The following is a 13,159-nucleotide window of genomic DNA, read 5'->3' as shown; positions in this document are numbered from 1 at the left end:
TGGAGCGAGTCCAGAGGAGGGCAATGCGATCAAGATGGTCAGAGAGCTGGAGCACCTCTCCCATGAGGCTGGGAGAGTTGGGCTTGTTCAGCCTGGAAAAGAGAAGTCTCCGGGGAGACCTTATAGAGACCTTCCAGTACCTGAAGGGGCTACAAGAAGGCTGGGGAGGGACTTTTTACAAGGGCTTGTAGTGACAGGACGAGGGGTAATGGGTGGAAGCTGCAATAGCGTAGGTTTAGACTAGATCTAAGGAAGAAGTTCTTTACCCTGAGGGTGATGAGACCCTGGCACAGGTTGCCCAGAGAGGTTTTGGATGCTCCATCCCTGGAAGTGTTCAAGGCCAGGCTGGATGGAGCACTGAGCAACCTGATCTGGTGGGAGATGTCCCTGCCACGGCAGCGGCGTTGGAACTAGATGATCTTTGAGGTCTCTTCCAACCCAAATCATTCTTTGATTCTGTGACTTCCAGTAACTATTACTCATGGGTGAAGCTGAGCATCTGATTTGGTAGTGAAAGCACCCAGCTGCAGGATTAATCTGTTTATTTGTGGTTATTTACAGTATGGGAATCCTGTAAATGCACAGTCTGTAAATAATAGTAAATAATATAGTTCCACTTCTACTTTCACACAAGCATTAGCAGGATGCTGTGTTTGCAGAAGTACTGCTGCATCCAACAGTCCAAACAAAGAATATATTAAAAGTTGTTGTAAACATAGTTCATTCACTGGCAGCTTCCATGTCTTTTTACTTCTTTCTCCTACACAGTGTATCTACTCTGTAGTTTCCAGCTACCAACTTAGAAAATATTACCTTCAAAGTGAATACGATTAAATTAGCACTTTTTTTTTTTTGTTAAGCACTTCCTGATTTGTTTTGTGGGGGATTTTTGTTTGTTTGTTTGCTTTTAAGGAATTGTTTGAGAGAGATTTTGTACAACTATACATCAGCCTTGGGTGTGAGGTACGTACCTTGCAATATTGTTTTGGGAATCGACATGATTCCCAAAGAACAAGTTCAACCAGTGACACAACTTAGATCTTCATGAAGCTGATATTAAAGGATTATGTGCATTTTTATAGTTATAAACTTCTCAGAATACAGGAGTTTTGAAAGAGGTATGGTGATCTTGTGCTTGACAACCGATTTCAGTGTAAGAGAGAAGAAGCTCTTATCCTTAGAAATATAACCATGCGGTAGTGATCATTTTGGTGGTGGTGATGGAAACTGTAGTTGCTATTTCTCTGTTTCATTCACTGAGAGCAAATACAAAATAATCATCCAGGTAGGATTTCACACACCTTAGCCTTTATGTTAGAGAATCACACTCATCGTTGTGCTCCAGCCCTCATTCAGCTCCTTTTGAGCTTTATAAAGAAAAGATTCTCTCTTGCAATGTGGGATGACAGCACCCGTGTGCATCAGCAGCTCGATGTTCAGCAGCTTTCCCTGTGAGGTGTACACTCATAAGAGACGTGAGAGTGCTTTAACCATCTGGGCAATTGTTTGAAGTCAGGTGAAGGGAAACGTCTGTTCCATTGCCGGCTCTGCTGGCCATGCTTCTTGCACAGCTTGCTATGCTGGACATGTTTGCAGTGTATTGATCCATTCAGGAGACATGGGGAGAGAAGAGCTCAGTTTTGAATCCTAGTACGCGGCAGACAGATTTTCACCATCCAGAAAGAGACAGTGCTGGATACAGTGTTCACCATTCTATGATGGGTCTCAGTTTAAGCTCCGGAGTCATGTATTCAGGTTGTTCTTCTGTCTTCTGTCTCAGTAGCTCGTGCAGACAACAGCTAACAGAGCTCCTTAATTTTCTTGCTTAGATTATGGGGCTTGAGTGTTGCCTGTAGATTATTTCTTCCTCCTGGACCCACATATCATGAATTTATTACTTTTCTTGTAATTTTCCTTCTTTTTGGCTCTACAGGGTTTATCCTCCTGGCTGGGAGATAAAAGGGAACGAAAGGGGGAACCCCAAGTGTCTCTGCTTGACTTTCAGAGTTTTCTTTGACCTATGGAGGGGCTCAGGAGGTCTGTGGTCTCTGTTGTCCCCAAATTTGCCTTTTGCCTGTTTCCTCATACGAATTTTAGAAAGCAAAACAGTCTCCCATTTCAAGGGGAGTTATGTTTGACAAGAGAGCACAGAGTGAGGCCAAGTGTCTCCTTCTAACACATCCAAGATTTACTGTAAACTGCTCAACCATCACAGTGTGCTGGGAGACTGTGTTGTTTGCAATGGGAGCAACTGAAACTGTCTTTCTCATCCTTTCCCAGAAATCAGAGTATTTTTATGTTCTCCTCTTCAGAGACATAGAGTTTTATGGTGACAGGTTTATAGTTCCCCTCTGCTTTCAGGGTCTTCCTAAAACATCCGTCAAATGAAGGCCAGAATTTCAAAGTGTCTTAGAAGAGCTGATCTCAAATCTGGGTGTAAGCACTTCATGCCACCACCATTGGAACCACCTCTTATGCCAGATTTGGCTTTAGCATGCTTTTTTTTCCCCTCCAAGATAATTTTCAATAGTGTAATGAATTTGCCCCATACACATGACAGAGGAGGTCTGAACCCAGGACCAGATTTCAATCTTCTCAAAGCTTTTTTGCTGACTTAGAACAGAATCTGCAATTTCAGCCAAACAGCCTTTCTTATTGCCTAAAAGTAGAACTTAAAAATTCAGCCTTTAGCAAGATGATTTTTCTCTTTTTCCCCTTAATTTCTTAGGTACTGGGAAGTTATGGAAAACACTACAGAAGCAATTAGAATTGTATTTGCCATCACAAGCTGGGTGGGAAAGATAGACCCAGTTTTATCCCACAGAGTATTTAAACTGCACTTTCTTTATGCACTTTAAATTCCAAGCAAAAATTCCATTGAGAACTCTGCCAAAAAGTGTGTCTGGGTTATATATGGCCTTTATACACGGTTGAAGTTTCCCATAGTAAATCTGGACTTGAATCTGCTCCAGGATTCAGGTGACACAACAGCATGGGGACATGGCCCAACAGCATGGGGATATGCTCCAATCTTCAGAGCATGTCACTGGAGCAAAAGGCTTCTTCCTCTGAGGTGAGGCAACAGCTCTTACGCTGCTAATGAGCAATGATGCTGAGGAGATGAGAAGCCAGGGTTAGTTGTAGCCAGAGCCCAGCACACACCCCAACTAAGGCAAACAGAAAAATATCTTCCAGTTCCTTTGGCAGGTTTGGTTTTTATTTTTTTTTTTCCTCAGGCTCTTCTGCATGTTTTTGGGTCCCAGCAGAGGACTGCAGTCCAAAACTCCTGCAGGCTCCTCAGATGTGTGTCACACATCTGGTCCAGTTCCTTTGCATCAGGTATTTTATTAGATACGTGTAAGCCATGATAAGAGTCCCCAAAAATTCTTGTTTCCGTCTTGTAGTTGAACAGATGTTTGAGGGATCATATATAGAGACAAAAAGCTATGAGCCTTCTTTCAAAGACCTTAGAAAATGCTGACAAAGTGAGCCCAGGTACTGCAGACACCCAGAGACAGGGCGATGCATGAGACTTAGAGAAGAATATTGATGAATTCCTGAGTTGCCAAACTTGCAGCCTGGGAGGAATGAGGGTTGAGGTATCTGGCTGCTGAAATCACGAGGTACAATGTCTGGAGAGAAGAAAATATGAGAAGTGGTATACTCTTGATCCAATCTTGCTGCAAAACTCCTGCTTGTTGCTTAGTATTTGAAAACACTTCTGCAAAAAAAAAAAAGGAATTATGTCTGTTAGCAAGCAATAGTTCAAGTGTGCAATGAACAAAGAGGAAAACTCTCAACCAGCAGCCTAAAGCATTCAGTGTTATTTTAAACTATTAAATGAAAAGACGTGAGAGGAAAAGTCTACTTTCTAAATAATCCAAATCATGGTGAAGGCTAGTTTCAGGAGGAATAGAAAATATTGCACCCATATCTGAATTGTTTGTTATTGCTGATATGCAAACAGCAAACGCACACTTGGATTTTTTTTGATTCTTGAAGGCTAGTCAAATGGCAATCATAACTGCAGAGCCCCTACACTCGTACAGGAAGGACTGAACAGGAAATTTTTCAAAATACAATAAAAAGGTGCTAGTATGGAGTTATGCAGCTAAAATGCCACAGAGGTCTTTGAAAAAGTGTGGGGAGAAAATAGCATAGAATTATTTCTCCGCCAAACCGTTCCACATTTTTGTTCATTAATTGCAAATCACGTTTTTTCCTGCCTAGTTAGCAAGTTGAAAAATGGGGATTTCTGTGCTCGGGGAAGCTTGCCTCAAAGCTTTGTCTACTCCATGGCTTTTCAGGAGCAGAATACCTTAGCAAATACATCCAGCTCCTGTGAGTGAGGAGGAGGATGGGTTCTCTGAGGCAGCACAGGAGTTAGTGATAATCCCCAGGTAATGGCCTGTGCTTTTCACATTAGCAGGCTCCTCTTTTGCAGTGCAGACAAGGACTGAGCAGTTCTCTTTGGGTCCATAGGCTGGTAAATGCATTGTGTTTAATTTGGCCTTACAGTCTTGAGTAAGCAGATGTGCATGCATGCAATTTTAAACTCACTAATAACTCACATTTCGTATTCTTGGAAACTTTTGACACACTTAGCTTTGAGTCAGTGAAGCCTTCAGTGTGCTAAATACTTAGCCTGTGATTATGAGCTTTTGCTGGAAGAGGGTTGAATTGTTAAACAAAGCAGAAAAGATGTTTAGACAGAATGAATTTTGGGAATCTTTTTGCGGGCTGCATAAAGCTGCAAGATTTTAGGAAGCTGGAATAGGGAGGAAGGACCTCTGAATGCTCAGTCATTTGAGTTGGAGAGGCGCCCACCCTTTGAGATATTTGTCTGAACCTTGCTTGAACTGTTGCAGCTCCTTTGCTCTGTAGAGAGGAGCTGGAGCTTCATAACAGCCTCCTTGCCCAACCTCCCCTTCTTCCCTCTGGTCAGCTCAGAAGCATTGAGAGACATGTCTTTCTCACGGTATTTTTAGCATTTCTCTTCCTGCAGGCATGAAGCTCAGAGGTTTGTGAAAATGCTGAGTGTTCAAAATTTAAACGAGCTTTTGAAAACACGCAATCCTGGTACTTGTTTGGGCTTGAGGCATTTTTTTTCATTTGTTTTTAGTTCCCTAAAGTGGATCTTCCGTTACTGGTTTGAGGATGGGTAGAGAGGGGGAAATAAAATGGAGAGACTATGGTATGTGAAAAGTGACATCTTCACAATGGACGCGTGAAAGCTAAAAAGCCACCTGGAAGCTGAAATCCTTTAGGAAGGTGAACAAAAGCTCATGGGAAGCAGAGCTGGAGAAATGTGGTGGAGGGAGAGCCTGACTGCAGAGAGTGTTTGCTGAGCTCCTTAAAAATCATGACTTCTTCAGAAATTACTTTAAGAAAATTATTAATTTCCTTTGCAAGAAGGGCTCTATTCTTAAATTTCTTCATCACTGGTGCATTTTCCAGTGGGATTCCTGTGCTGCCCTAGTGTCTGGATCCCCACAGTGATCATAGACCCGTTCCCAGGGGAAGTATCCCTCCTGTACTCCTTCTTGCACCCCAGTTATTCCTCTTTAGAAATAAATAAAATAAATAAATAAATAGATAGATAGATAAATCTCTTTAAGCTTTCCTTTTTTCTTTTTTTTTCTTTTTTTTTCTTTTTTCTTTTTTTTGTAAGGGTAGTCACATTTCAATCCAGGCCTGAATTTGATTTCTCAAATCTTAGTGTTTTACTTGTTTCTTGAAGTTTTACTGTTGCTTTGAACTCTTAAATGTTTTCTTTTCAGAGTGTTTCTCAAGGGTGCAACATCTTGGGTATAGGCTGCTTTAAAAAAAAGATGAAAGTTCTGGTATATGAGTTCCCAAATCTTTTGCTTTTCAGGACTTCTGGGTATATCCATCGAACCATTGGTTATTTTCTGTGTGCACCTGGCAAATTTTTTATCCCTTCACTGAAGCATTTTTCCACACTTTGAGTCTTTAAATGTATTAGCCACTTCTGACTTTTCTTACAGCTGTTCTTGAATTAACTGCAATTAAAAAGAAAATTTCATCAAAAGAATAATGAAGTGAAAACAAGCCAACTGAAATAATTTTTCCTTTTGCTCTAGAAAATACAGACCAATTCCTTTTTCAGGGTTGGGAAGGAGCACAAAGTTTGAGTTCAGGTTAATCGTAACCACACAACTGTCTTCTGGAATCACTGTCTGAGCAATAGCTCCAGGCACTAAGGTGACTACTATAGTTTATGAGAAGTGTTTGTTTTTACTCATTCCTCTTATTATTTCATATGAAATGATAACAACAGATGTGTTGTTAGAAAAAAATAAAGCATAAATATCTAAATTCTCTGCTAGAGCAGACACACCAGGTCTCCATAAAACCGAGACTTAGACTTTTTAAAAGGTTTTAAAACCAAGTTGGATCGATTCTTAGGTATTTCCTGTCACAGGCTGTCTATATAGGTCGAGTATTCAGCCCAGATGTGTAACCCAGAGGAGGACTGGAGAGAAACTGAGACCTGTGATGGCTCACAGCCCCTCTGTGACGCTTCCTCGCAGAGGGGATGAGCACAGTTACTGCTGTCAGAGGAGGGAGTTATCCGTTGCAAGGGGTAAAAGCACAGCTGGGTGCTGGGTTGGCTTGGCAATCTCTGCTGAAGTGGTCAGCCCGCCTTGGAGGGGGTCTTCTTGCTTGTGCATGGAGGTGTGTTTGCAACTGAGTGTTTGGCTGCAGGCAGAGGAGGCAAATTTTAATGTCATTTCTGATTAGCAGCATATTGTTTGGGAAGATTTAAAATGGGCAAGGGTTAGCTTTTCACGTAACAGCGGGGGAGGAATGAGCCCCAGAAAGATGATCCTGTACTATTCACCTAGGTCGGGCTGCGGGTACTGACTGCTTCTATTCTGCATTCTGTTGGTAAATGCATATTTTTAGTTTCAATCATGAAAAAATGAAAGATGACATTTCAACTCACAGCTAAGGTGACTAATGACTGTCTGATACCTAAAGGCATAGCTCATACTACTTCATCATGCTGGCTCTGGAGTTTGCTAGCTCCCATCAAGAGCTAAGGCAGAAAGCTAAGCTGGTAGAAAACAGCCTACTATGAAACTTAAAACTGAATAGCAAAAGGATTCTATCTTCATCCCTGGTTTACCTGTGTTAGGCTTTGGACCGCTTCATCAAAGGAAGATAATGCATGTGTTTCAATGTAATTTTCAGCATCTATTTCATCTTCAGCACATTTTCTGTCTTATAGAAAAGTAATATATCTTAGTCTATCTAGAGCTTAACTTGATTAAAAGTTGAATGATGTTAAGTAGTGCTGACTGGGAAGTGGCTGATTCCACTCTTTCTCGAGTGTGAATTTAGTGCTTGCAAGTGGAGGTAACTCTAGCAGTGGTGATAAAACTTAACAGCTCATCACTACTAATGACACCACCTTTACAGTCTCTCTATGTGTGTGGGCTTTGTGTGTGTGCCGGGGACAGCGAGGAGGTGAACACTGGATGATGTCATAGCAGTGCAGTCTGTTTCAAGGAAATGAGGTGTTTTTAGAGGACTGCTCAAGCTCTTCATGTGGACTTCACCACTAGGTCTCTTAAGCCCCAGGTGTGCAATTCTGCCCCTCATGATGGAGCATACACAGCCCCTTTTCTATGTCCTCCCACTTGGATACTGTCCTTGTGCCACTTGGGATCCCTGTTTTGCACCAAAAGTGTGCAAAATCCTTAAAGCTGACAGAATTCTTGGTAGGTGGATATTTCCAGGGCCCGAAGTTATGGGTATTTTCCAGGCTCTTTATGTTTAAAGAAATTTCTGACTATGCCGTCACCCCATACAACTGCATAGTGCACATGCTATACCTAACTATGGCTATATTTACTTCTGCATAAAGTTACTACTACAGCTTTCATGAACGGGGAAGGAAATAATTGCACTATAAGCCAATTTTATACTCGTACAACTGTTTTTATGCAGTTGTACTATTTTTGGTAAAATAGACTGAAATCGAATCATTAAGGTGGTTAAACTTCTGCACTTTTAAGGAGTTTATTTATTGAGCTCGAGTTATATCTTAAGATAGTAGCTATTTTCTGTCTTTTGTATTTGTTAATGGTATTCCGAGTTTCAGTGGTTATTTTTAATGACTACAATTAATGTTCTTATTGTAGAATCTTTGGTCTTGCAGTATACCTCTGTGATTTGATACTTTAAGCTATTTCTGGCATGAGGATATTGGACAGATATGCTTTTTTAATGCTAATTTTGGTCCTATACACAGCCATTGTGCGAGTGGTATTTCTCAAATTTTTTTTCTCCATTGTTTGGCTAAGTCTATTTGTTTGGCTCTGGAAAAAAAAAGAATGGTTCTCATTTTTGATGGCTGTACTCAGTTTTGTGGCTTTAGCTGGAATTACAGAAAGTCTTCATCCTGTGCTTCAGAAAAACATCAGAGGAGACATTTTAAAATTAATAGCACAGAACTGAGCCTTACTCAAAGCTCATAATAAAAAGTTAAGAATTGATGGGATATTTTTCAGGCTGTATTTTTTTTTCCTGGCCATTAAAGGTAATAATATGTCTTTTTCAGAGCGACTAAGTACACATATTATTTTGTAGAGAAAGCGGAGGACTTGTCAGGTTGGGATACAAATGAAAGGCTACCTCATGTCACGAGCATCTGGAAACCTTTTCTGGGGCTCTACCTTCAGTGATACTTACTGCTGCTGTGTGCTGATGGTCCATACCAAACGCAGCTTGTCCTTGCGTATTTATTTTTTTTTTGTAATGACCCGGACAGCATAACTAGGTTGCAGTGTGATCAAACCCTCATCCTTTCCCATGTCAGGTCAGCAAGGTGGTTGTTCTCATGGGTAGTGAGGCAGAAACTGGGGTGCCTGCCTGCACCTCTCTTTCCTCAGCCCTTCTCTTCTCCCAAAGAGATGTGGGGAAAGAGAGGTGAAGCCAGTTTAAGACCTGCAAGAGCTATGGTTGTGTTTCCATACCTATCTAGCTCTCCATGTGAGGGAAGCTGCCATGTGCAGCCGTGGACGGCTGTGGTTGCTTCTTTACCCTGAGCAGAAGGACCAGAGGCAGCAAAAAAACAAGAACCAGGAGGAAAAATCAGAAATGCTTCTTGTGCCCAAGCACGCTGACTTTGTGCATGTGGGATGGGGCTCCTGCGTTGTCCATCTCATAAATCGCATCATCTCCTAGGCAGGCAGTGCCATGGCAGCAATAGGTAGCTCAGGGAATGCATATGGTATCTAGGGCTTAGATGAGTCTGCAAGCTTGGACAGAAAACTTGCAGAGAACCAGCTTTCTGGAAATTCCTGCTTCTAGCTGTGCCATAGAATCACAGAATGGCCTAGGCTGGAAGGGAGCTTAGAGATCATCTAGTCCAACTTCCCTGTTTTTGGGCAGGGACGCCACCTCTCAGTTAGACCAGGCAACACATGGGGACCGAGCGGGAATCGAACCCGCGACCTCGGTGTTGCCATTGTTGTCAACACTGCACTCAAACCACTGAGCTAACCAGCCATGAATAATAGAAGTTCTTCCTGCTAAATGTGCTGGTTGTTGCATCTAGAACCAGCCACAAACTGGGTTTGTGAGGGAGCACAAATGTGTAAAACATTGAAAGGATTAAAAAAAAGTGTACTTTCAGGATCTGGGATTGCTTAGTGTGCAGAAAAGGAGGCTGAGAGGAGACCTTGTCTCTCTACAGCTACCCAAAAGGAAGGTGTAGTGAGGTGGGGATTGGTCTGTTCAACCAAGTAACCAGTGATAGGACAAGAGGAAATGCCCTCAAGTTGCACCAGGGGAAGTTTAGACTGGATATCAGGAAGAATTTCTTTCCTGAAAGAGTTATCAGGAATTGGAATGGATTGCTCAGGGCAGTGGTGGAGTCCCCATCCCTGGAGGTATCTGAGTCATGTAGACACAGTGCTTTGGGATATGGTTTAATCAAGGACCTGTCACTGTCAGGTTAATGGTTGGACTGAATGATCTTAAAAGTCTTTTCCAATCTGGGTGATTCTGTGAATGTTTGGTGTCATTTCAGACCTGACCTAAATGATCTAGATCATTCTCAATTCATAATTTGCCTTTAATTGCTGAAGAGACACTTTTACCCTTGCACAGAGTCTGCACCCTGCAACTTTTCATGTTAACAGTTGTGCCCAGTCCCACCATCTGGGGCAGAGTGTTCAGGTGACATAAAGAAAGCATGGGAGAGTTCTTCATCTGCACCATGAGACAGCAGATATGGTGAGGACACAACTTTGGTAGCCTTGAAGTTGTCCGTTGCTTCTCATTCCAGTGGACACCTTCCTTGCCCAGGACTGGCCTTGAGCTATTTGCAAACTCACTGCGACCTCCTTTCCTGAAAAGCTGGTTCAGTATTCGAAGCACGGGGAGTGCAGGACACATGAAAGATATTTGCAGTAAACCTTCTAGTGAGACTCCTTTCAGGGATAGGAGTGTGTTCATCTGGAAGACAAAACTAAGATTAAAAAGCACCTCCCTTGCACACAGCATAAGAGACTTTCAAAACACACCTCCCTGGCCCAGTGGCAGCCCCTTGAGAAGATGGTTGCAAAGAGGAGTATCTGACCAGCATAAGTGGCTCTGAGCTATCAGATGGGTAACATTTTTGGTGCCTCATTCAGGCTTTTCCCTCACCTAGAACCCACGAAAATGTTCCTTCCAGTTTAGGGAGGATTTAAAGATTTTGGGTCAGATGTCGAATAGAACTGGATTTTGTGGCTTCTGACCAAAAGTTCTTGTGAATTTTTTACTTTCCTTTTTTAATCTTCAACAGCAACCATAAGGATAAGTGTATATTCCAATGTTGTGATAAATATTGCCCTTCTGAGGAAAGTCTTTGATGTCACAAAACCCCGCGCAGTATTTGTTGCTTGTCCTAAAAAAATATAGAGCTTTGATGCAATAGTAGAACAATTAATGTTGTCTCAGGATAGGATATTTTGGCATCTACTTAATCCTTTATTTGATCTTTGGTCTGGGACTATAATTCAGTATTATAACTTCTATATAGGGATTTGTTGTAAGTGCACATTGTTTGCCTTGTTCTTTTGCTGCCCTGGGAATGAGTTTATAAGAAAAAGCAAATAGAAGCAAATTGTGTGTGCTTGAAGAACCTTCATCTACCTTTACTGCTTCAATTAATCTGGGTTGTATAGGGGCTGCTGAGCTGAATTTTGGCCAGAAAAGAGTAGTAGGTGTTGCTAGCAGCATTTTGCGTGTGAACAAAATCAGAAAAACTGCTCAAGCTAAAATCCATAGACCTGTTTCCAGAGTAAAGCTGGGCTGTATCGTGTATAGAGTGTGACTCATGAACATCAGTGGAAATTTCACACTTCCCCGATCACATCATCAAAATGGCAAAATTTAGCTAGATGACATTCCCCCCCAAAATGTCCTAAACCTTGTAAGTGTAACAAATTATTTAGAAAATGGAGAACTGTTTAATTCAGCCACCACAAAGGCTATCCACCATAGAAAAACAATTAAAAGATAGTTTCAGCAAGTAGCAGGCCAGCAGAAATGTGCTTTTACTGTTATTTCACCCTTCAGGTGCATTGCAGTACTAAAATACTTTACATAACTGTGACCTATGTATTACCTGAGACACAGGAATTAGACTATCAGAGTTTCAGAGTTTCCACTGAAAGTTTCTGCTGTTGGAAGATGAATTATTAACCACACTTTTCATAGGTAAAGCTCTAAAATTGGTTGTTAGCGTAACATTTATTATATTGACCTCATTAAGAATCTTTGTCCCAAGACCATAAAGATCTAAGGCTAGCATGAATAGCATAATAAGAGTTAAAGTCTTCATCCCCCCAAATATATGCTGAATTGTGTGCTTAACGTACTTATATCAGTAGCTTCACTGATTTGCATTGTCTTTGTAAACTGGATGTTTAAGTGTTTTGTTTAAACACGTTGTTTAAGCGTCTGCCCTGGGATGGCCCCAAAAAAAGCAAAAGGGAACCAAAACCAAAAGCTAAATCTGTGTTATCATATGAGATTTTGCCCTGAGACACCTGACCATCCTGTGTTGGGTCCCCAGAGAACAAAGTCTCCAGAGAAGGGACTAGTCTCTAGTCAAGTCTGATAGGCAAATGGATTTACAGAAAGAAGAAACTGGTAATAATTACAGGGATAGGTTGTTACTAGAAATAGAAGTAGCCGTCTCCTGACCTAACAAACAGGGGCCACACTAAGGCCAAGATGTGCAACCTGAATTTGACCCCCTTAACTGACCAGCATCGTTTTTAAAGATACTTCAGTGCCTGTTCCTGCTGCTGAATGCTACAGCAGTGGTAACTTGGGATGTGCTTGGGATGTACTTCAGTGATAACTTGGGATGTGCTGCATTACTGAAAATCACACTGGCAGTGTGTGTTTTGATGGAAAATGCACAACTTAAAGAAATCAGGTACACTGGAAGAGTGGTGACGTCTTTGTATTTGTCGTTGTGATGTTCTGTTGACTTTTGTGGTGCAAGCTCAAGCCCCAGTTGCAAAGCTACAGATACCAAGAGCATCAATAAAAAAAATCCTGGTACTAAAACCATTCTTTGCACAGAGAAAATTCTGTGTTAACTCACTGCCAGTGCTGCCTCGACCTCCTCTTGTCTTCTCTTCTGTATTGCTGTAATGTTACATCCTCTCTCCCCCAACAAACGTTTTGAAGTGCAAGGAGGTGCTTACGTATTCAAAGATGACAAAGCTCCTGGAGCAAAAACACATTCAGAATCATAAAAAATAAATAGAGTACATTCTGCCTCTAAATGTCAAGGAGACTGTCAGCCTGCACAAGGTTGATGTTTCTCCATTTCTCAATCTGAGGATCACAGTGCATGAGGAGTTAGACAAGCACAGGCTTGCGGGAATTGGAAAGGATTCTTGGTATGGCTTTTAAAAATATAAGTGAAGAGGAAACATGATGCTTCTTTTCTTTCCATTTGAAAAATTGAACAGATTCCTGAACTGATGGAAAATATTCTTTAAATAAAACAAACATTTGTCTGCTGTGCCTCCAAAAGAACAGCACAGAATGATTTCCTAAATGCATCCTTATTAGATAAAAGAGCTATAAAGAAAATATGCGCTTATGTGGCAATCTTTAT

Source organism: Apaloderma vittatum, unplaced genomic scaffold (genome assembly GCF_000703405.1).
Source record: "Apaloderma vittatum isolate BGI_N311 unplaced genomic scaffold, ASM70340v1 scaffold5570, whole genome shotgun sequence".
Lineage (NCBI taxonomy): Eukaryota > Metazoa > Chordata > Aves > Trogoniformes > Trogonidae > Apaloderma > Apaloderma vittatum.
Note: the sequence above shows the minus strand (reverse complement) of the source record.